This window comes from Anser cygnoides, chromosome 9 (genome assembly GCF_040182565.1).
Source record: "Anser cygnoides isolate HZ-2024a breed goose chromosome 9, Taihu_goose_T2T_genome, whole genome shotgun sequence".
Lineage (NCBI taxonomy): Eukaryota > Metazoa > Chordata > Aves > Anseriformes > Anatidae > Anser > Anser cygnoides.
Genome location: NC_089881.1, coordinates 24,002,613 through 24,025,793, shown reverse-complemented (window position 1 = coordinate 24,025,793; position 23,181 = coordinate 24,002,613). Strand labels below are relative to the sequence as shown.

At 37.2% G+C, this 23,181-nt stretch overlaps 1 long non-coding RNA gene across 2 annotated transcripts; it reads left to right on the top strand.

Annotated features, from left to right (window-relative positions):
* Window positions 1–1,562: 1,562 nt before the first annotated feature.
* On the top strand, window positions 1,563–22,325 carry LOC106043558 (uncharacterized). Of its 2 annotated transcripts, XR_001211749.3 has the most exons (4): window positions 8,900–10,142; window positions 11,192–11,313; window positions 13,191–13,332; window positions 21,838–22,325. It is a non-coding gene; the product is annotated as an uncharacterized lncRNA (long non-coding RNA). The 2 variants fall into 2 exon arrangements; XR_010833714.1 differs by lacking the exons at window positions 8,900–10,142; window positions 11,192–11,313 and adding an exon at window positions 1,563–2,202.
* The last annotated feature ends 856 nt before the right edge of the window (window positions 22,326–23,181 follow it).

Below are 23,181 nucleotides of genomic sequence, written 5' to 3'. Positions count from 1 at the left end.
AATATTTAACTTTAGTAAGGGATTAACAAAGCTGATGTGTAGCACTCAGCAAGGTAAAGAGACTTTGCTTTTGACTGTTTTCTGAGGGATTTGATGTCTGACGTCTCTGTAGAGCTTTGCCCTGTAATGGTTGTCTTAGTGCATTACAAATCTGGCCCTTTGCAAGATGGATTAACTCTGGACCTTTGCTTGACAGATTAGTTCAACATACAAGAGAACTTTGATCGTTTATGTACAATGCAGTGGCCTCTAATGAGTTCATTTTTAAGTACTTTTTCAGTACGAGCAAGAAAATAATCTCAGTTTCTGCAGCGTTCTTCCTTCCTTTTTCCTAATATAAAATGTTACCCCTCACTGAGATGTATTTTCTTCCAAAAGATCAGTTAATTGGGATCTAAGCCAACAACTCTTCTAGCTCATTGCCCTCCCTCCAAGTTTCTTCCTCTTTGAGACCTCACAACACAGCTGGATGACATTCTCTGATAACATGGCGAAGCAAAGCAGTTGTAGTTATAATATTGAGCACATAGGATGAGCAACACACCAAAACCATAGCTTTTTGCTGCTGTAATTTTATGTAAAGTAATTAATGATGTAAAAATAAATTTTTATGCTTTTGATCGAGTCAGGGTTGTTCAGCAACTTCAGTCAGGCTCCCGAAAGAGAGTTTTTGACCAAAAAAAATAAGATAAAATAAAATCATCTATTCACATTTTTCTCTCTTGTGAAGTGTAACGTAGTGTAAATCCCCCATATGGATAAGGAAGGACTGATGAACCTAAGTCAACCTACTGCCCTTGTAGGACAAAATGACAGACTGGTCATTGAGCTAAAACAGGGCTGCCAGTTTTAGGAGTGCAAGCTACAGCAGTTTGCTTGCACCACTGAGCCAGATTTCATTATTAATAATAATAACCATTTTAGGGAGTTCCTGGAGACTCGTCAGAAATAAGTTTACCTCTGAAAAGATGTTAGCTAACAAGAGATGTTGCTTTTGCTGAAGCAGAGGCAGATGGAGACTGGGGGAGAGGATGTCACAGTGAACTATGCAGCTTGGCAAACTCCGTGTGGTTCCCTGGTGGGTTTTGGTTTGGTGTGATTTTTGTTTTTTATTGTTGTGCTTTGGTGGTAGTGTTTTGTTTTGTTTCTTTCCCCTCCTGTCCTTTGCTGGTTTGCTGAGGAGAGGTTGCTGGATGAAAAACAGAAAGAACAAGAGCAGAAGATTGGAGCAATGACTGTAATGAAAGACATTTTCTTCCTTGGAAACACTGTCCAACGCACGTGAGCTGGAGAAATGAGACCATGGTCTCGCGAAAACCCAGGTCTCCTCCAGTTTCTCTGACTTGGGACCCACGAGTTTCACAGCAGTGAGCCTGCAACTGCCCAGAGAGGGCTTCTGACATTAAATGGAGTCTGAACCAGTATGGAACAAATGCATCTCTTTCTAGGGCAAAAGCGAGGGAGTATGTTATGAAATTAAGGCCCCATGATTACATGCTTGTGTTTTTTTGCTTGGAGTAAGGACACCAACTCTCATGAGCCACTTAGACTCGTTTCAAGGCTGTTGCAGATCTGTAGGAGTGAATGTATGTTGCTGAGTAAGTTGAGAGCTTTTTTTAAGAAAGGGCATAGGCCTATACCAAATGTTGCTCGTGAAGGTGGCCCCAGAGCCGTTACCCCAGATTGAAGGCTGGTAGCAGCTCCTTCACAGTGAGCCCACGCAGATCCTATTTTTGTGTCTATTAGGGAACAGATGTCATGTGTATGCATCAGCAGATTTATCCAGACGCCCGTCACTCCAAGCGGGAGGACTGGTGACCTGAGGCCTGACATCTGCCTGCTGCAGCAGAATTGAAAGACACCAACTTACTTTCAGGATGTGGAGACCACCTAAGCAGACCTGAATTTATGAAGACAGGTGTCTGAGGCTGAAAAGGTGAAAATCACTTGCTAAAAATAGAGGTTAGTTCAGGGTAGAAGAGACACGACCTCTTTCGCACCTTGGTTCACCAACAGTATCTACGGAAAACACCTGTGACAGATCCCTTCAGCAAAATATCCACAGGAACAAGGTGGTAAAATTGTAGTTATGCCGCTTTTCTACTGTTTGTGATACTCATCAAAGAAGGCAGTACTCTGCCTGAGAGACTGAGCCACGCGATTGCAGTAACTTGGGACAAACGAGGCAAAACTCAAAAGCAGGTATGTGAGAAATTTTCAGTTTTCTTTCTGTCTTTCATTCATGTCAAGATGGATAGAATTGTGGATTTTTGTTCTTTTGGGAGAAAAGTGTCATTAATGATTTTTTTTAAACTGAAGATTAAACCTTCATTAAATTGAATCTTAGTTGTAATTAAGACTCCTACTGTGGGCTTTAAGCATTGTTCAGCAATCACCTCTCATTTAAATAAATTGAAAAGATCACATGATTCATTTGTGTGGAGGAATTAAGAGTGATGTTAATTATTAAGTTATTGTGGTTATGGGAATCGAGTTAGTCTCTGTTATCCTAAAACAAGTCTCTTTCATTCTAGCCAAACAGCAAGATATTTTAATTGTTGTCAAATCAAAAGTCACTCTCATGAATGGAGATCTTATCTGGGATGCTTCAGATTAAAACAGCACAGTGCCTTTCTCCAACTGACTTATGAAGGATTATTCACAGCCAATTTTTGATCAACTTCATGAGTTGGTTCCTTGCTCTATGTCCATAATGATATGATATATGGGTGATATCCATACAATCACAGTTGCTTAAACTGATAGTTTATTTATTGAGTTTCAGTTAGGATTTGCATGCAGTTTGATTTGCATGCAGGTTAGTTTACCTCCTGTATGGTCATTTATACTTCATCTGGTTGGTAACTGTAGTAGCAAAATTTTCTTTCCTTTTCCCAGCTCAAAATCATGATAAATATGGTAACAAGCCTTATTACTTGAAAGATGCTTGAGCCTCTGAGTAAGTAAAGCTGTTATCTGGCCCTTATGATCTGCCTTATTTTTCTTTCTTTGCTATAGAAACAGAAGTCAAATGGGGAAAGCAGAATAAATGTGAGGTTCCCTTTTCCCATTAATATCCAGGAGGACTTGGATGTTTTAACCGCTCTGTGTGGCTTTGAAAGTAACACCCAAACAGCTTCTTAATTCAAATTGGGTAATGAAACATTATAATCAGTGCCTTTCTTGTTGCATCAGAGATGATATATGTTTTGTGTTCATAGACAACAGAATAACTTTCAAAAACAAGGAAAAAAAAGGTTACTTATTTTTCTGTCCTGCTTGGTGACCTTTGCTGTCACTGAAACCTCTGAAGTAGTAGGGCAGAGAAAATGAAATCCAGGCCTAGCGTGGCTAATATTGAAATCCAGGCCTAGTGTGGCTAATATTCAAAACAACAGCAAAAGATAATTTTTTCTTTCTTCTTTTCTTTATGCTAAGGCTGTTTTTTGAGTTGATATTGTGAAATCAGTCTGGCTAGTTGTGAATGATGTATGAGAGAGAAAATCCCTGCCCAGAGCCCAAATAAACGGATACTTTGATAAGACCACTGTGGTTGTGCTATGCTCTGCTATTTGCTGTGTCCTTTGTACACAGGCATGCCATTAACTTTCAAGCTAGAAAAAAAGACCTGTCATGAGTGGCTATATTAAAAAAGAAACAGAAAAGCCAAAAAGAAAAGCAGGCTTTTAAAATATTTTGAATAATTTTCTTTTAATCACTCCTCTGAAAAAGTTTTTTTTTTTTTTTTTTTTTAGGAAAAGGTCTTGATAGTTTGATATTTTTGTTTGTTTGAATTGCACAGGTACACATGTAAATAGTCACGCCATCAAAAGTAACTATTACTAAAGTTTGTTGAGTAATTTCCTATATTTCCTACTAAGAAGATTTTTTTTTGTACTCCTTTTGTTTTTCATATGTTTTAAAGAGATTCAACAAAAATTACATTTTGTAAACAAGACTGCATTAACATTGAAGCAGCTTTAGGCATTCTTGCCTAAAACACACACACACAAAATGCAATTTTTGCTTTGGAAAACCATATCTCTAACTCAAGTGTATTTTTAAGGTCAGAATTAAGTTTTCTTATATAAAAAAAAAAAAAGGCAAGAAATGTTGAGAACTCAAGCAATTTTAATGCTCTGCTGCCATAAGTTAATATTTTCCTTTAGAATTTCTGTAAGTTACCATGTGTCTGTCGTTGTGTCCAAAGAAATAGGAAGGAATGAAGTGATAAGATGTCTTGACAAGTGCAGAATAAAAAGATACAGTGGGATGAGGAAAAAAAAATGTAGTCATACTGCTCTTTTCTGGGATACTGCAGACATGAAATGCTTAGTCTGATGTGTTTGTGCTGTAACACTGCCTAGAAACCTTAATCATGGATGTGGATCCTGCTGGGCAGGGTGTTCTCCAAACAGTGAAAGATGATGATCCTGCTCAACAAGCAAGTAGGAAGTGAGTAATGTAGATACGACTGAAATTCAGAATCTCAACAGAGTTTATTCCATCTCCCTTAGTACTTCTCTCTAAAAAACAGAAGTATTTGAAGAGTCACTCACACTACTTGTTTTATTTTAACTATGATTCTGTTTAGGACCCTAATCTTCTGAAGGAGAAACAACTAGGAAAATATATCAAAATATTATCCAAAATTGAACATTTAAAAAAAAAAAAAAAAGTAGTCAAGGCAGAGTTTTCCTCATTTTAGATATGAATTTGACTTGCAATAACTTTAAATAAACCTAGTCAATACTCAGTTTTTATATTTTGCTATATAAAGTAGTATTTCAACATAGAAAATTTCAGTTTTTTTAAGGATTCATAGCTTACTGACACTCACATATACCCATGATCTGTAATGAAGGTCAAATAAAATGACCTTCAGCAGGTCAGCTGGAAAGAAACCAAGACAAATGGAAGACATTTCCTGTAGGAGTATAAGCAGTGACACTTATAATTATGCTCCATCATTTTTGATGAAGCAAAATGAAGTTAAAGCAATGAAACAGTTTATGTCCAGTGTAAGCCAATCACAGCTTTGGATTCTGCAGCTGTGAACAACCTAATCTAAAAGTCATTCATTGGTCATAGTAAAATGTAAATGTATACATCAGCAAAATTCGTGGATTGCTACATATTACAAGCATTGAAATGTCTATTTTGAAATTCTTTGCATAGATGTATACTGGCCTTTTGTAGATGTTAGTTATTCACACCTTCTGTCAATGTAATTGTGCCTTACTTTTTTTTTTCTTTCCTGCATTCTTATCCAGTTCAATAGATCATGAAGGTTAAAGCAACCTTAAGCTACATCTTAGAATTCTTTCTAGTACACAACTGAACATTAGTAAAAATAAAAATAAAATCATCATTTCAAAAAGTAGCAACATTCATGTTACTGTTAAAACAGATGCAACATGAATTTATTTAGTTATCAAGACTGCTCCTATTAAAGCCTAATTCATTTCTTCACAATGCAGAAAGATAGAGAAGTACACTTTTCTCAAGGTTACAACTACTTCTAATTCGTTCCAGGTTTGTGAATTGAAACAAGCTACGCTTGCACATTCAGTGATTGATCACAATTTGTTAGAACAAGATATAACTCCCCATCCATTCTTTGATTCTGATTTATAAATGGGTTACGTAGTATCATATGTACATACTGTTCTGATATTTCAAAAGAATTTAATATGTATGCTTTAAAGGCGACTTCTTTTCTTAACCATGCCTGAGTCTTACGTGCTGGCTTGTATAAATGATTTCTTCAGATATCGTGTTGCTCACGCATTAAAAGTAATTTTTACAGCAAACATTTAGGAAAGAAAATTACTTATCATAATGACAGGGAGCACAGCTATGAAAAATTGAATGAAATTAGGAAATAAAAATGGTGCTTAGGTTGTGTATCAGACAAACCTTCTTCAGGATGAGAGAAAGTGGAAGAGGACACATTGCCTGATGTATTGGAAAGTAGACTGTTTCCTAAGGGAAGGTTTGTGCAACTATTCTTACTGTAGCTAAGGATGCTTCATTTTTCATATCAGTCAGGAACAGTCTCTCCATGCTGATTATGATTGTATAATTATTTTATTGTTTAATAGCTTTGTATTTATTGCATCATCTCTGTCCCAGAACACACACAGAATATCATAATAGGACTCTGCTTCTTTACAGTGCCTTGGATTACATTGAATTTACAGGATGGGAATGTGTAGATGTTGTCTCACATTCCTTCTTTGAATGGCAGTACTGCCTAAGCACTGAATAAGCAGGGCTGATGGAGTTCACATTTATAGACCTTCCTTTTAGACTAAGTGGTTGTGTGTATTTGTGATAAACAATTAAAGAAGCTTTGCTCCAAGTGTTTCAATGTGCAATAATAGGTGGTGAAGGTGGAGGGATTGGAAAATGACAATGCGTTTATCATGTAATGAGAGAGCCTGTGTGGTTCAAGAGGAGGAGATAATTGTTCCTTTTCTTTCAGCTATTATTCAAGTCAAATGCAGCAAGGGATGTTGGTTCAAGAAAAGCTGCCTCCCTTTCTGTAGGTAGAACAGAGAAATTAAACAGAAGTAGAGAACAAAGCCAGAAATACTAAATATGAATACGCTAATGAGCACTAGCTTACAGAGTTATATGTAGAGTATTTGCTCTCCACAAGTTTCAGGTTTTTTATTAATTATTTTGAGAGCTTAACCATACCTAGAACGTGAAGTTAATATTTTTCATATGTAACCAAAAATATAGTTTTTTTTTTTTTAATTGTTCCTGATCCAACATTTTGACTTGATGTGGAAAGACAAACCTATGGCATTTCACATTTCAGGCATGTTTTGAATAAAGGTTTTAGAAGATTCCTTCATAATGAATTTAATTCTGATTTTAAGCACAATCAATTTGGATCTATTAATTCCAATATTTAATTACACAATTGTTATATAATCCAAGTTATAATTCATCTCCTGCTTTGTGCGTTTCTACTGTGTGTCCTTGTGAAGAGATGGGGGTAAGTTTACCCTGCCAGCTCTGACTGCATCTGTATAGAAGAAACTAGTGCGAGTGACCTCTTATCATGATGAACCATGGTGTAGATGCTGATGAGCAAGTGAGAGATTTGCTCCTCATCTGCAGTGGAGGTTCTGGGTCAGAATCAGCTCTGGAAGAGGGAGGAAGACCACTGCAGCTAGTGCAATTACCTTTTCTTATGGCAAACTCTTTAATCATTTACTTTATTTATTTATTTTTTTTAATTTCTGTATAAAAATACATTGGAAATTAAGGCAGGAAAGTGCTTTGAAAGCATTGCTAGTTTCCACTTAGTAACTTTTGATCTGATGTAGCAAAGAAAGACGGGTTTGTTGGGGTTTTGTGTGGTGATAAAGTCTGCTCAACAATGAATGACAGCAGTGCAAATACCTCAACTGCCAACACTCAAAGGTGTGAAAACGAGCAATTTTCATGTTTCCAAGTACTGTCGCTGAAATACATATATATTTGCAAAAACCACTAATATTTGAATGTGTTCTATTGATGAAAAAAAATCGTTTTATATTTAGGAAGTGTATGATAACTTTTTGAAATGAAAATGTTAGTTCTCAGAGTTGCGAGTCTTTTCCAATACTGAGGCAGATTCCGTTGCTGCCTGAAACTGGGTAATTCATTTCTGCAGCAACATCGAGACCCAGAGTTTGCCATGACCTTCTCTTGTTCTGTCTCGGCGTAACAGTATGTTTCATTTGCTGTTCCTGGGTATCTCTCAGAGAAGCTGAAGAGGCCTTACTTTGCTTACACGTGCACGTGCACGGTGATGTTCTCCAAGCTGAAGGTATGGGTAGGCCAGCTGTACTGACTCAACTGCCATTCCTATTGTTCTGAGGCCCTTCATGTTCTTTGAGAAGCTGGAAGATATTTGCAGCTATTATCCTCGGTACTCGCTTCCTGGCTTTTCCTCATCATCATGTAAAGGGAAATTTCTTGTTTTGTGCAAAGATTTTGATAAATTCCTGTAACTTCAGGAAACGAGAGAGGACACCTGTATTTGAAATCCTTATGTTTTATTTCTTTCTTGGTGAAGCTGATGTACTTCCAGGATTGCTTGCTGCCCATATTCCCTCAGATGGAAAAAAAAAAAAAGGGGGGGGGGGGGGGAAGGGCATTTCCTATAAAACACATGAGCTTTTCTCAAATATTTTTGTGCAATGCAATTTCTATGGTATATGTTTAGGAAGTCAGGGTTACACATTGATTCACTTCTGAGCCATACAGACATGAATACTTTGTGGATTTAGCCCAAACACAGGAACAAGTACACGTAGCACAATTTTATATTTGCATGTGAGATCTCTGAAAGATTTCAGTTGGAACTGGTGACTCCATGCACAAAGGCAGCTGAAGGACATTTCTTCATTCAGGGAATTCACCAGTGGAAAAACAGCAGAGTGTAGAGATGGGACAAGAAAAAAAGCGTGCAAGCAAGTCTAATGATGCGCTAGCACAGCTTTATTATTTACAGGGTTTGTTATTAATGGCTTGGGGAGAATATTTATTAAATTAAAATATTTTAGAGTTTATATTATTATGTTTCCTTTGAGTGTGTTTTCTAAATAAACACACACAAAACTGAAAACTCCAGTATGACAGCTAGATAAGAAAGACCTTTTCTGTCCCCAAATACCCTTTAATTTGATAACAGTAAAATAATAAATCTCTCTTACTACCACCAGTCACACTTAAATCACTGGGAGCACTTTATTAAAAGGAAAGACTACAACAAAGTAAATTCAAGGCAGCAGAATTTAAGTCAGATCTTGTGGGAATGGACTACTGTTCTTTCCTTCAGTCTGTGATTAATTTTTAAATAAATGAAACTACACAGGCATGAGACCTTAGAGGCTTCTGATTTTATAGTTTCTGAAATGATCAGATTAAGTAGTAAGACAGAAGGTTTCCCAAGATCCACTTTTGAAAACTATTGTAAATATTGCAGTTTGTTTGCCACTAGAAACTTCTGATACCATGGACAAATGCTGTGATGTATATTTTATTCTAGGCTATTATTGGGGCTGATGTGATGCAAGTAATCTGAACCAGGGAGCACCCTTTAAGTGTGCACTGTGGAGTGAATTCAGGGTGCAGTAGTGGTGTTGTTGGCAGCTATATGCAGCAACTATATAGCCTCTTTACTACATACCCACATCTCTGCTCCTTTGCTCGAATAAGAGGACAGCTAATCAACAGATTCAACTCGAATTCAGAATAACCTTTGCTTTTCTACTGTTTTATGGCATATGGCAGACAAAAGAAAACTTGAAACTGGCTAATACTGCCTTACAGTTCAACATCTAGCTGTTGCACAGTTTAGTAGGAGGTATTTGTCATGACCTGACAGACAATAATACTGGTAGCACTTATTAGGATGGTTTTATGTATTCAATTTTGGGGGGCAGCTGAAGCTTTGATTTAAACTCAAAGTCAGGTCTTTGAAATTGCTATCCCAGCACTATAAATTTAGAAAATACAGTCTATAATCCTCAAACCAGCAGATGTTTACTGTATCTGATGAGAGTCTATGGTGCACAGGCTGGAACAGAATATATAAAATACCTTAAGTGGCTTAGGTAATTGTGCCAAATCTCATTTGATTAATATAGTTCATCTCACCATTACTTGGCTTACACTTTTGGCCTATTCTCAACAAACGAAAGTCTCAATAGCAACTAATTTTAGTGTATATGGAACATCTCCTGACAGTGGGTTCATAACAACCTATTGAAGCTTAATTTACATTCATGTTTTAAAATGCTTATGAAATCTGAAGACCTGAAGTTATCATAGTAGACTCTTCCCAGAAAACAATTATTGTACATCACTAATTCAATCATATTTTTTAAAATTCTGATACAAATACATTAAGTAAAATTGAGCAAAGCTTTTTGATTTATTGCAGTTGCCAACTGTCTGTGATATTTTTCATCCTTAATCGTCGCTGCATGAAATCAGGAATAGCATGTAACTGATCTGCTAAATGAGTCAAAGTGGTACTGTGCTCCTGGACACTAGATGAAAGCAGTGTTATGTGACAGAGCTGATCTATTTTAGCAGATTTTCTGCGTGGATTAAGACTATAAATCTGTTATATGGTATGTTTTGTTCTGTTCAATATGCTTTGCATCTAGACTGTATTATTCAGCAGGCTTTCTATCACAGATGGTATCTGATTCATTCAGCCTAATGTGGTTTGTAGCCATTTGGCTATCTACTAAGTATAGATTTTTTAAAAACATTATAATTTGTCATTTTATGGGATTAATTAGATTCAGACAATTTTTCTATTGAATTATGTGATGGCTTTGTGTAACTGTGATAAGAACTGAGTTGGCTCAATATTAGGAAAATTTAAATATCTACCCCTTAGGCGGTAGAAACAATACAAACTTCTAAGGGCTCCCTACATGGATTTTGTGCTTTAGACATCTGCTCTGATAGCAGCAAAGCCTGGATAACTGATTAATACTGTATCAAGGCTTTGGAAACTTTTTGCTTAGAGTAGAGTACTTCTGACAATGAACCCGCTAATCTGTTTGCTGTGTTGGAGATAGTAGGACAATCTGGAAAAAGGAGCATTCTCATACCCCAACCCACCGAAAACCAAGATTGTGCTACTTGAGAAGCTACTTATAAAAACCTGCCTTTTTAATTTTATTTTTATTTATTTATTTATTTATTTTTGAATGTGCTAGGATGCTTTGAATGAGGCAAAATATGTAACAAAATAGTTCCACCATGTGCAGGCTGTGAGTTAGCATCTCTGGTGTCTTCAGCAGGAATAATGGCTTCTAAATTTCTCATCTTACCACATACTAAATATTTTAGATAAATCTCCCTGTGTGTTAGTTATTTTACTAACAGATCATTTAGGCTGTTGACAGATGGGCAGTTGTGTATTGAAAATGGGAGGCATTGACCCATATATCACATGGGATCACAGTAACATCGCTGGTAGTTACTTGCATAACTCAGGAAAATGGGATTGTCAAACTGCAGTCTGTTGATAAGGTTGCAACAGGTTGTGCATAAAACCTTAATAAAAATGAAAAGTTGAATTAAAAAAAGAAAAGTGTATCCTGAAGTAGTGTTTGAAATAAGAAATAGTGCTATCAAACTGGATATATTTCTATTGCTCTTCTAGGCAGCACCTGAGAACTTATACAACGAAGGCACCATCTGTCAGAGCATCATCTCTGTTTGCAGGTTGTAGGTTTGTTTCCAAACCACCTCACTGATGTCCACTGTGTGTCCCACATGAATGTTGTGAGTACGACACCTACCTCATCAGCTGCCATGGCAATAGCATAGCTGCTGGGCCAAATTTTAATAAATAATGAAAGAATTGAGAAAACTTGGGTTGGTTAATAGGCATGTTTAGTTGTGTTTGAGGCACATGGTAATGTAAGCATACACATGAGAGTTGGTTTTATCGAGGTTAAATCTGGGGTGACCAATCAAATGTACCCTGAACTCTGACGTACATTCTGATCAGGTGGACATGGCCTGGTGTCCAGCTGCCTCTTGGTAAATAAATCCACTAAATACAAATGGTGGACTGCAGAGTTTCTGGATGTACACATTCTGCTGGATTGTCAGTAGGGAAAGGGTGTCTTAGGGGGAGGGCTGTGTGAGTGGGGGCACCCAGTAGAGGGAAATGCTTGGATGCGGCTAACAGTGACATTGCAAACAGACTGGAGCTATGCACCAAAATGCAGCTCAGAGGCAGCAAAATCAAAGCAGTGAAGTTATCAGTGACTTATAATTAAAAAAAAAAAAAAGGAAAAAAAAGAAAGAAAAGAAAATATGATCTATGTGATATAAGCCCTTATTATGTTTGCCCATAGCTTTTAAATACTATCAGAGAATATACAAACTATGCAGGCTATTCACTGGGGCACAGAATTTCTTTTCTGCCAGCATTCGATGAGTGACAAATCAAATCCAAGGATCTCCAGTTGAGAAAATGATATGCCATCTGCTCGCCATTCATTTGTGAAGCGTTTTCATACTGAGAATGGGAGAGATGCGAGTCAAATGATTATGATGCCATGGACAGAGAAATACTCATGTGTATTCTTATCCTTTTAGGAAATCACAAGGAAAGCATCATACTTCAAATTTCTTGTAAATGTATAGATTTCAGATTCTGAAATAAAGTATTTTCATTTAAGGTGGTGAAACTTAAAAGGAAAAAAAGTGCTATTTTTCTTCCTTGCAAAGCCTCACAAGTTAATCAGCTAGATTCTTCTAATGAGTCTTGAATTATTTGCCATTGACCAGCAGCATGCTGGCGTTGACAGCAAAGGACTGATTGCCTAAAAGAGAAGCAAACAGATGAGTCAAGGGAATTAGGTTAAATGTAGACTGCTAATGAAAGGGACAATCTCTTTCCTCCTCCCCATGGCTCTTTCTTGAAGCATCTCTGGAGACAACTTCCAGAGCAGCAAAAATTGAGCCAGTATAATGAAGAAGAGTGATTTTGTAGAAATCATTAATATGCAGTAGGAAAAACTACAAAATGCTTACTGTAAAGCTGTTGATTCTAGTGCCATAAATTACAGTTGTGGAAATTAATGCATTTGCCTTTGTTCAGGCTTGGTAAGTACTGTGAAGCATTAGCAATAATTCCATGGTTGTTACATTTGAAATTGTATTATAGTTGTGATTTTGTTCCATTCTATAACGTGTCCAAAACCATAACAGACACCAGCTTTTGGCATTAGTTTTGAAGGATTAAGTCTTATTCCTATTGGATTTGAACTAAATTAGGTAAAGTGTTTCTGAACTCCTGGTAAATCCCAGCATAATTTTTATATATATATATATATACACACACACACACACACGTACATATATATATATATATAAAAATTTAAGCCTAGTGTGAAGGATTTATTTAGGATGATATTGCTGTAGTTTACCATCCCCTATAATTGCAATTAATAATGTAACTACAATCAAAATGAATCTGAAATAGGAATATTGTCAAGAAACAGTGACTCTGAAGAACACTGTACATTGTGGAAAATCATGTTAGCATAAGATTGTGTTGAAGAGTTTTGTCTGTCTCATTTTTAACATTGGGTTTGGCTAGAACTAGAAGATACAAGACAGGTTAAAATAATGCTCTTCTTTTTCAGAAAGTAAAGTAACCAAGAGACTGGGCAGCCCACGTCAGGGCTGCCAACTCCAGCAATGAACCAAATTTAGAAGCTGTTATATGAAGAATCTACAGGACATTAAATTTAAATGGTTTCCCTGCATAAATACCTCCTAAACTAGGTATGTGTATAGTTTGCTGAATTGTTTTTATGATACATTTGCTGTGACTTTCTTGTGTTCTACAGAAATAGCCTTTTTTTTTTTTTTTTTTTTTAAGGAAGGTTTTTGTTCAGTGATTACTACAGCCCTTGACTCCAAAGAGCACAAATTGCTAAGTCCAAGTGTGTCTGTGGAAATCATGATTGATAGACAAGGGAATAAACTTGAGCCTCCACCCGCAGTATAGGGATAACAGCTAGTCGTGAGAAGTGAATTGTTTGGTTTTGGAGACAGGAAGGGTGCAGTATGTCAAGAGGAACAGCTAGCTTGTTTTTCCTAATTTTTATGAATGTTTTCCATGCCGATGTGTTTGAATATAGCTGTTGGATTTTGGTGAATTATTGAAGTCTTAAATACTGAATTCAAGAGAAAAGATAACTTGCGTTAGTAAGGAATTACGAAATAGAAAATGTGTCCATGAAAAAGTCAACAGTGATGGAAAGCTGCTCCACCTTTAGATAACAGACTTGGCGAGGTGATAGAGAACTAGAGAAAACAAACTCTTGATCAAAACAGCACCTCTCCGAGTAAAATAATAATCAAAATTTGTGTAGGCTGTCAAAAGAGAAAGAGAACATGACACATCCTTCTCTTGTTCCCCTTAGTGTCATGGTTCAACTGGGTATCTTTCCAAACTTCTATTGGCATTATCTTGGGGCTTTTATGAGTTACCGTAAGTTAGAGGAGATATTTAATTATTGTCAATTTGCTACAAAATATGAAATGAAAGCTAATTCTCAAGCTCTCTTTGTAATTTGTATTTTATTTATTTTTTCTTCTAAACAAGCAAATAATTTGTTCTACATAGATTTATGAATTGATTACAGCTAGTAAATGTTTCACTGGGTAAATTCTTTAGCAAATAGGTTTTTGGCAGTATTTGACCTGCTGTCCAGCTAGTTCAATAATACATAAGAGTAAAATCTTTCTTACTATTAATCCCATACCATAGCATCTCATTTGCTTGTTGTAACTGCCCTATGCATAAAATATTTGAAGTAGGTAAGATTGTTACATATGAAAGCAAATGTGAATACAGATTTGTTACCTATATCTTTCTATGCACTGCTTCTAGGGTAGTTGCTCTGTTTGTCAGACACAAGATCTGTCTTGCAAAACTCAGTAAGAAAAATATCAGCTACACAGTTGTCCTGAAAACAACTTTCAGACAGGAGCTGTTGCGGAGGATATTGCATTGTGAGGGGAAAATCACTGTAGACAGATGCAGTGAAATAAAACCCCTAGAAGCCCCTAAAAAGCCATTTAACTACATCAAGATATTCAGTCAGTACACACTGTAAAAACCTCAAAGGGAATTAGGTGTCATGTAATATTTTGTGCTCCTGAGTAAGGCAGGAATTTAACAAAATATTATTTTCACCTTTCTGATGGCACAGAAAGCTCCACACAGAGCAATGTGCAAAACCTGATTTAGATAAAATACTTGATATTTCAATTCTGACTCTCTTCCAATAAGCTTCTGTCTAAACTATAGTTCTGTAGTCCTTCTGTACGTGTATATGTGTGTGCACGTGCATACATTACATGTAGAACAGGTGACATAACTCAAGTCTAAACTGAAAAGCATAAGGTAGACAAATCTGCCTTTGGCTAATGACTGGTAATTATTTTAAACTTGTATGAATTGCAGAGTCGTGTTGCACATCATTTTAAAACTCATGCTTTCAAATAGTATTCAATTCATAACAAAATTATTTTGTGTTAAAGTAGCCATGTAGTGCACGTACAGAATAATCTAGGTCTTGCAAAGTGTTTACTGACAAACTAGGAATAATGTGAAGTATGTCCTCAGTTTCACAGATTCTTTTGGCTTTATTGCTAGAAATCTGATGCTGGCAGTGCGGCAACACCTGCAAAAAAGAAGTCCTTGTAAGACAAATGCTGATAAATTCTGTTTGACAGTGCAATATGAGATAGGAAAGGGAACAGTCTCACTTCCTCTGGCAACAATAACCAAGCATGGCACCTGCCAGAGAATCGTGGCACTGTTTAAAATAAATAAATAAAAAAAAATGGAGAGAGAGTACAAGATGAAATACTTTCTCTGAGTAAAAGGCTATATATGAATTCTTCAGTAGAGAGCTGTATCGGGAACAGTCTCATTCCAGATTTCCATTACAGCTTAATGCACATAGCTGGATGGGAATTCAGAATAAACCAGAGCTTGCAGGTCACAGGCTTCAGTCCCTTAAGAGGACTAGAGTACTGTTAGTTCTGCAGGGAAGGAAGGGGGAGAGCAACTATGTCTGGGTGTTGGACAAAGGGAGATGAGCAAAGAACTAAAGTGTGACACTTTACAAATGCCAGCCCTGTCATTTGATGGTGACGAAAAATACCATGCCCAGGGCTGAGCCTTCTCCGAGACCCTCCCAAGAGGAAGGAGCTACTGGGTTGAGCAAGAACACTAAAAAAGTAAGATGGACCTGGCTATTATTAGCAAGAGAGGATCAAAACAAGACCTGAGCTCCTTCCAAGTGTATATTTCTGGTGGGAGGGGAAGGATGGGAGAGGAAGAGGGGTGCAGGGGCTGTCAACATGGGGCCATTTGAGAGAGGGAATTAGCAGAAAGTAGTGGAAACAAATTGTTGGAGGAGGAAAAAAAGAATGTAAGAATGTGAGAATGTGAGAGCCTTAAAGAGCAATTTCTGCAGGAAAATGCAGCCAGCTGAGAGGGCTGGACAGGCACCAGTGCAGGACCACACCAATGGATGGACAGAACTGGCCAGCAGATTCACTCTTGTGCATACAACACCCACACAAAATGTCTGAAGGAACAGAAGAAGGATTGCTGTAAGCAGTTTTAATTGATCTGAACCATTTTTACATTTTTAAATGCATGTATCAACAAGGCTAAGAATATTTTCATCAGGAAAGCTTATTTTCTATTACTATAAAATTAGAGCTGAGATCTAACTTTCATCTCCAGATGTTACGTGTTTCTTTTGTGTCACTATAACACCAATCAGAATGTCGAGGGAATTTTATAGGATTTATTAAAATGTCATGTTCCACCACAGATCAGGCCTTTGGCATTTGGGGAGGATGTCATGTGGAAATCTCTCCCTGTGAGCCTCCTGTACCACTCTCCCACCCTTAAATGAATCTCTCATAGACAGAGGAGATGCTGCCGCCCGAAATATTTAGCAGTGAGGTGAATTTCAGAACTATGCAAAGAGAAGGAAGCAGAGAGCTGGACCGTGGAGTTCAAACCGTGATTATAGAGCCCTAGCAGGCATAAACAGTGGGATGGGAATATGCTGACAACCTTGAAAGAAAAGACTTTGCTTTTATGAGGTCAGATGAAGCCATGCTGCTCTTTATGGGTTTGAATGATCTAAGGGAGGTTTTTGGAAGAGCATAGATTGCCTTGTGGTGTTCATTATCCCTTGATCTGCACAAAATGTTCCTGTTCGTATCAGGGACAATTTCCTTGGCAGGTTCCTCGCCCGTGGTATTTGTCGGGTGTCCCAAGGGGGCTCCTGGGCGGCTGAGCCCCTTGGCTGGCTGCTTCAGCTTCTGCCAAGACCTGGGAGCTGCCGAGGGTGCAACAACCTCGTTTGGTACTGATGCTGCTGTTATGGGTGTTGTTTGAGACCTGGGAGGTCCTTGCAAGTCTCCTGATTTGATTTTTATGGTAATCTTTTCTAAATGATAATTTACGTGAGTAGTTCTTTATCCGTGCCAGTAACAAAGCGTTGGCACCACACGCTCCTCTACTACACTTGCCCAGAGAGATCAGACTCGGAGTGGTTTCCTGGGGAAACCATGGAGACAATTTATAGTTTCCAAATTTGTGCGAGAAGTGTTTTGCCCTCAAGTGCAATGCATTCATTATTAAAAATGAACTGCGAAGGTTCTGCTTACATGGAAACATTTGTTTTTGTGTCACAAAAAAAATGTAATTCCCAGGCTTATTTTTGTACTTTAAAATAATCTGGGAGACAAATTGGTGTCCTATATAGTCAAAACTACAAACTTGCTGTCTTTTCTGTCAGAGGAGATATCATCATGGCTTTTTAAAAGTCAGCAGAAGTTCTGATGTTCTAAATCTCCTTCTGCACTCCCAGGTAACTTTAAAAATGATCCTTGTATTATGTAGCATCTCATTCTTAATTTTAGCTCATAAATGAACTTTTGGGAAAGGTCTACAAATTTGGTTCAGCTGTTTTTTTTACTATCTTCAGAATATGGAGAATACATTCCATTTTATATTTGAAAGAGGTTATTTTAGGGACTTGAATAACTCAAAAATGGGCAGGTTTTAAACTATCTAGGTTGTACTATATTTAGACCATTTTCTTGCAGGTGAATGACTGTGACAGATTTGAAACTAAAAATAGTTGCATAATAACTATCATAATACAAAAATTATAACAGGACCCTGACACAGATCTTTCTGGCCACTGATAGTGCCTTATGTCTGTAAATGCAGAGGGAGAAGTTTCAAAGGACTAATGCCAGGTCCCACTGGCTTTAAGCTCCATGGACATAGAAAGTGCTCATGGCAGTAAAAGGGCAGTAAATTGTGTGCGAGGAAACCTTGCTGTTATGTGTGCCTGATGACCCTACCCAACAGCAGCTTTTATGCAGAATCGGGGCGATTGGAAGACAACCACGATATCTCAGGTTGTTTCAGTGTTCTGCCCAGATGAAAACTTTTCTGCTTCCTCTGAGCTATTGCTTCATCCTTTGAGATGTTGTTTAGCCCGAATCCTATCCTGATATTTTTTTTCTTTGCACATTTATTTAAAATAAATATATAAATAAATTGTATGTAGGTAAATTACCCATACAAACTAAAAGCCTCATCAACAAAAATAATTTTTTTTTTGACTTGTAATCAGTGACACCTGCCTGTTGCTATTAGATACAGCTTTTTCAGGGAATCTGACCTACGAGCTGCCAGAGGCTAGAAGACTATTATATGAAAGCTTCATGATAAGGTTATTTTCCATTTTTTCATTGGTATCTATTAGCCACTTGGCTAGATAGCCTATTCCATTTGAGACATTACCACTTTTGTCTTGTAATAGGATCCCTTTTTATGGTCTGTTTTTTTTAATGAGCAGCCATTAAATTTGATTCTGTATAATTTTAGCACATTTATATATATGCAAATATATACATGTATATGAAATTTTACTATAAGAAATGAAATGTGAAATTGCATTGTACAGACAAACATGGCCCATTTTTGTAAGGAAAATATTGCTTTACACTATGAAAAGCATTTATTTCTCAAAATGTAACAAATTCTCCTCTCATTTCCAAAAGAGGAATAAGGTAAGTGGGCAAAATATGATGGGGCCTTCCAGTAATGAGATTGTTTTCCTCTTCCACTCAGGCCTATTAGCTTTAAACCCTACAGTGCACCTCTCCAATTGCCAGTTTGATTGAATAATGCAAAATTTGATACAAGCGCTCTACATTGCTTAATGTCCTTCTTTCATTTCTAATTCCTGAAGATGAGAGGTGCCTTGTTTATCACCAAGTGTATTGCCCATTTAACCCTGTAAGGAACAACTGGATGAAATATCTGGAGCGTGTGCACACAGGAAAAAAAAAAAATTCTCCATATGCTAGGCTTTCTATAAAAACTACTGGCATACCTTGCAATATATCTCCTGCACCCAGATGGCAGTAACATGCTCTTTATAATTGAGGACAGTACTTTGGCTCATAGGTTCAACATTTCCACATATATTTATTATGATTATGCAAACTACAGGGGAAAAAAATAAAAAAAAAAAAATCCACAAACTAATAATTGTAAGACAGCTTAATGATCTTGTAAAGGCTCAGCTAAATACAGTTGTATATTCCCCTACTTCAAAAAGTCTGTACAGAAGTACAGAAGTAGAATAGTTTATTTATTTATTGAGGAATTCCCTCATGTTTGGGGCTGTAATCTATCCTTATGGGATTTAGGTTCAATTATCTGCTTTTGAGCAGGATTTCTTACACCATCTTAAGTAATTTAGCTCATATCCACAGTAGGCTCATGTCTATTTAGTTTTGGAGATCTCAATCTTAATGGACAGTATAGGTGCCAGGGAAGGACAAATGTATTGTCAAGCCTTAGAGGTGCTGTGTATCTACTGAATATCATTTGTGTAAGCAGTATCCTGGCATACGGGAGGTGTTTAAGTAGTTTCTAGTGGAAATCTGAAGTTCTCTGTTAACTATGTTATTTAATACCTGGGAGAAGAAAACTTGCAAGCATAAGAAAAAAAGAGAGTTGTCTACTAATAACAAAAATAAAGAAGAGGTTGTATTTCATCTCTTGCCCATATTTTTCTAGTGAGCGGTAGCAGTGAGATGGCTATAGCCTTGCCTTGAGCATAGGCGATGATTTATCCCTCAGCTGTACTGAGGTCTTGTGCCCAGACACTGCAAGAAAGCCTGGGACCCGGCAGAGGAGTGCCAGGAGCTGCACTGATACATAGCTGTCTGGATTTGCCTTGGGCAAATGTACGACTCCTGCTTAAACTGCAGGAAAACTCCTTGCTATTGGGCAAGGTAATGCATTCTTTGGTTTACAAAACAATCTCCACTTTCCCTGGTGAAATTTTGAAACAATCAATTGCGATGGATTGAAACAAGAGAATTGTGCATTACCATGGGGCTGGGTGTTGGATATAGGATCCTCTAATGGTATTATGTGCACATAAATTCTCTGAAGATAAAAAGAACCTGAGTTGTCTGCTTTGGGAGCCAATTTGACTCTGAGCCCAATATCATGTTGACCAACCCTTTAAAATTCAGCTGTGTTTGTGTATTTTAATCCATTTTCAGAGCATAAAGTAACGATTGTGTTCCCTGCTGGGGACTGTGATTTACAATGGTTGTTTTAGGTAACCGAACGCTATAGCTGCTTAAAGAAAAACGTGTATTGTGCCAGTTCAGTGCGATACTTCTCAAATTTAAATGTAGGATCTTCTTCTTCATAGATTCAGCACTATAAACCCACAAACATTACTTTTAAAAAAAATCCAAATATTACTACTTGAATATGCACTTTCCCAACAGGAGCATCATGGAGATTCAGGAAGAATTTGGACAAGGTAGTTAGAAGCTTTAAAAGGATGTGTAAGATGGGTAAAAAGATCAAATAAGACTTTTTTTTTTTTTTCCCTTGACTATTATGGACAATTTGTAACAAAAACACAACACAATATTTCTAGCAAGAAATAAAGTAATATGGGTGTTAGGAACATGGGCTTAGAAACCCATATCAGAAATCTACCTCCTGCTACCATGCTGTGATTCATGGCTCAGCTAGTCAATCCTAGGTGTTATGGGGAAGGGGTGAAATGGCTTTTTTCCTCTGACAGTGTCTTTAAGGCACGAAGAGACCCTCTGAGACAGGGCAGCAGGATGCCTTCCTCCCCTTCACCACTGAAGTGGACGTGGTAATGCAGCTTTCTCCTTGCCTCAGCACCTTCTTATATACTATCTCATGGGATAATAACTGTGTCTGTTTAGCATTCATATTTTATTTATGCTTCTACCTTTATCTACTCATTTTTTTAGGGTTTATTAGTATAAGTGTCAAGGAGACAGGAAAGGGGCCTATGATGTCTGAGGCTTAGTTTTCCTTTTTGCATCTGAACTCCTGCAAGAACTGTTTTTTCTGGTATGCACCATTGCACTAATTAGTTCACCTGATAAAGGTTTAAAAGTTTCAAGGCCACTATTGGAAAAAAAAAAAAAACAGGCAACAAGCATAAGTAACAAAGGCATATTTGGAAAGCAGCACTGAGATGATCAATCATTGATGACAAATCCAAATTTTCATGTTAGGATGTGCAAAAGCACATTGTAGACATCTGTTCTGTGTGCAAAACGAATTGCAAACACTTATTTTCTCAGCTCTTTTCAAATGAGTAATCTGCTAGAAATTGAGCAGAATTACATGGAATATAGTCATTTTAGTATACATAATCTGGAAAAGAATAGATCTCTAAACAGATGAATTCATAAATTATGTATTTTTGACATTTAGATACATCACAGGGACCCTATAAATCAGCCTCTCTCTGAAGTTATAGTGCATGAAAAATACTTTCAGACCTTGATCATATTATGAGACCAACATCTCTTGCATTATGCCACTGAAAATCGCACTGCAAAACTTCCACGTGCCACACTGCCCTTAACACCATTTAACTTTCAACAGTGTTTCAGGCTTGCGCTTATCTACCCAACGTGCTGCTACGTCATTAAAGCATTTTACTGTTCTTTTTTTAAACAAGCATTCCTTGTTAGGTCTCCTATTTTTAGTCCTTTAAGCTCTGTGTGTATGCTCAGAGTAGTCGGAATAGCTCTTTCTATATAACTTGTAGAATAGTTTCTATATAAACATATAGGTAGTGTTTTATCTATATATTTTCATACCGATGTAGAGATATGAAACATTTATGTAGCTGTTGCTGTTATACACAGGTATGATGGCGAGATGAGCGCTATAGCTCCCAGGAGGGTCGGTCAGGGAGCATCTGGTGAGGCGCTCAGCTGGCACGTGCAGGATCCGGCCCGTCTTTGAGGCTTCATGTCCGTACAAAAGGCAAGTCTGGTCCTGGAGATGGTTTCAACTGGTTCAGGATTTTCTACAGTTTTCATTAAAGGTCTGAGTGCAGTGGGGATTTGATTTCCTTTTCTGCAGCCATCTGTAAGACTTGTGAGAACAGCTGCTCTTAGAGCGGGTGCCAACTCCTAGATTTCCTAGGAGAGAAGCTAACAAGGTTTACGGAGGTCTGTCTTTTAGATCAACCAAGGCTGTCATTGGATATTGCTGGTTTTGCTTTATTAAACAGATACTAAATTTATTTAAAATTAGTAAACACCTGGAACAGAGTAACATTCTCAAAAAATTTCTATGTAGAGACTGGAAATTGCCACAGTGAGGAACCTTTATTGGATGAATGTGTGATAAAGACAGTTTCTGATCATATTTTTAATAGCTTATTCATAATTTCATCCATGGAAGCAAAAGCAGAAGCAAACTGAATACACCAAAATAAGTAAATATAAACCATATTCAAAACTGGTCTAAAATGAATAGAAAGCATGAGTATATTATATTACGTGATAAAATCTAATACAGACATTCAGATAATGAAATTACCTGTTGAGAAGTTATTCAGGCAAATTCCAATGGGCCTGTGTATTTGAACAATTTAACAAATCCTAGAGTTTAATTTCCAGTGTTGACTTGCTGCTTAAAAACAGGGCAGTCCTGTGTGAATATGGCTTGGCCCATCATCTGATGTTCCTCACAGACATTTAAGGTCTCTGTCCATTAAATGGTGCTGACTCTTTTGTTTTGTTTAGTTTTTTTAAAAGACATTTTCTCTCAAAGTGCTTTGCTTTATGATGCTATTTATTCACTTGTTTATTCATTTATTCATTATTCTGTTTGTCCACTTTTATTAAGGCAAGCTTTTTTGATGGTTCTCTCCAATTTAGATATTATTCCAGTCATCTACCAGGTTCAAGTTGTCATTGGTATTAGTGCTTCAGGTCACAACCAGGTAACTGAGGTTATCCATTTCCACTAAGTACAGCGCTCCAAACTGTAGAGTTCAAACATGAAACTGCAAAAATGCATTCTTTATCTTCAAAGTGTGTCGGTTCAAGTGACGTAAGATGGCATTTTGCATAGCGAGCTTCTAGACTGTTTGTTACTCATTTAAGAGAGTCCACTTACTTTCACCATAGCCAGATCCAGTTATAGAGATCTCATTAACTCTGATGGCAGCTCAAATTTTCATTGTTACCTGTTTAAGT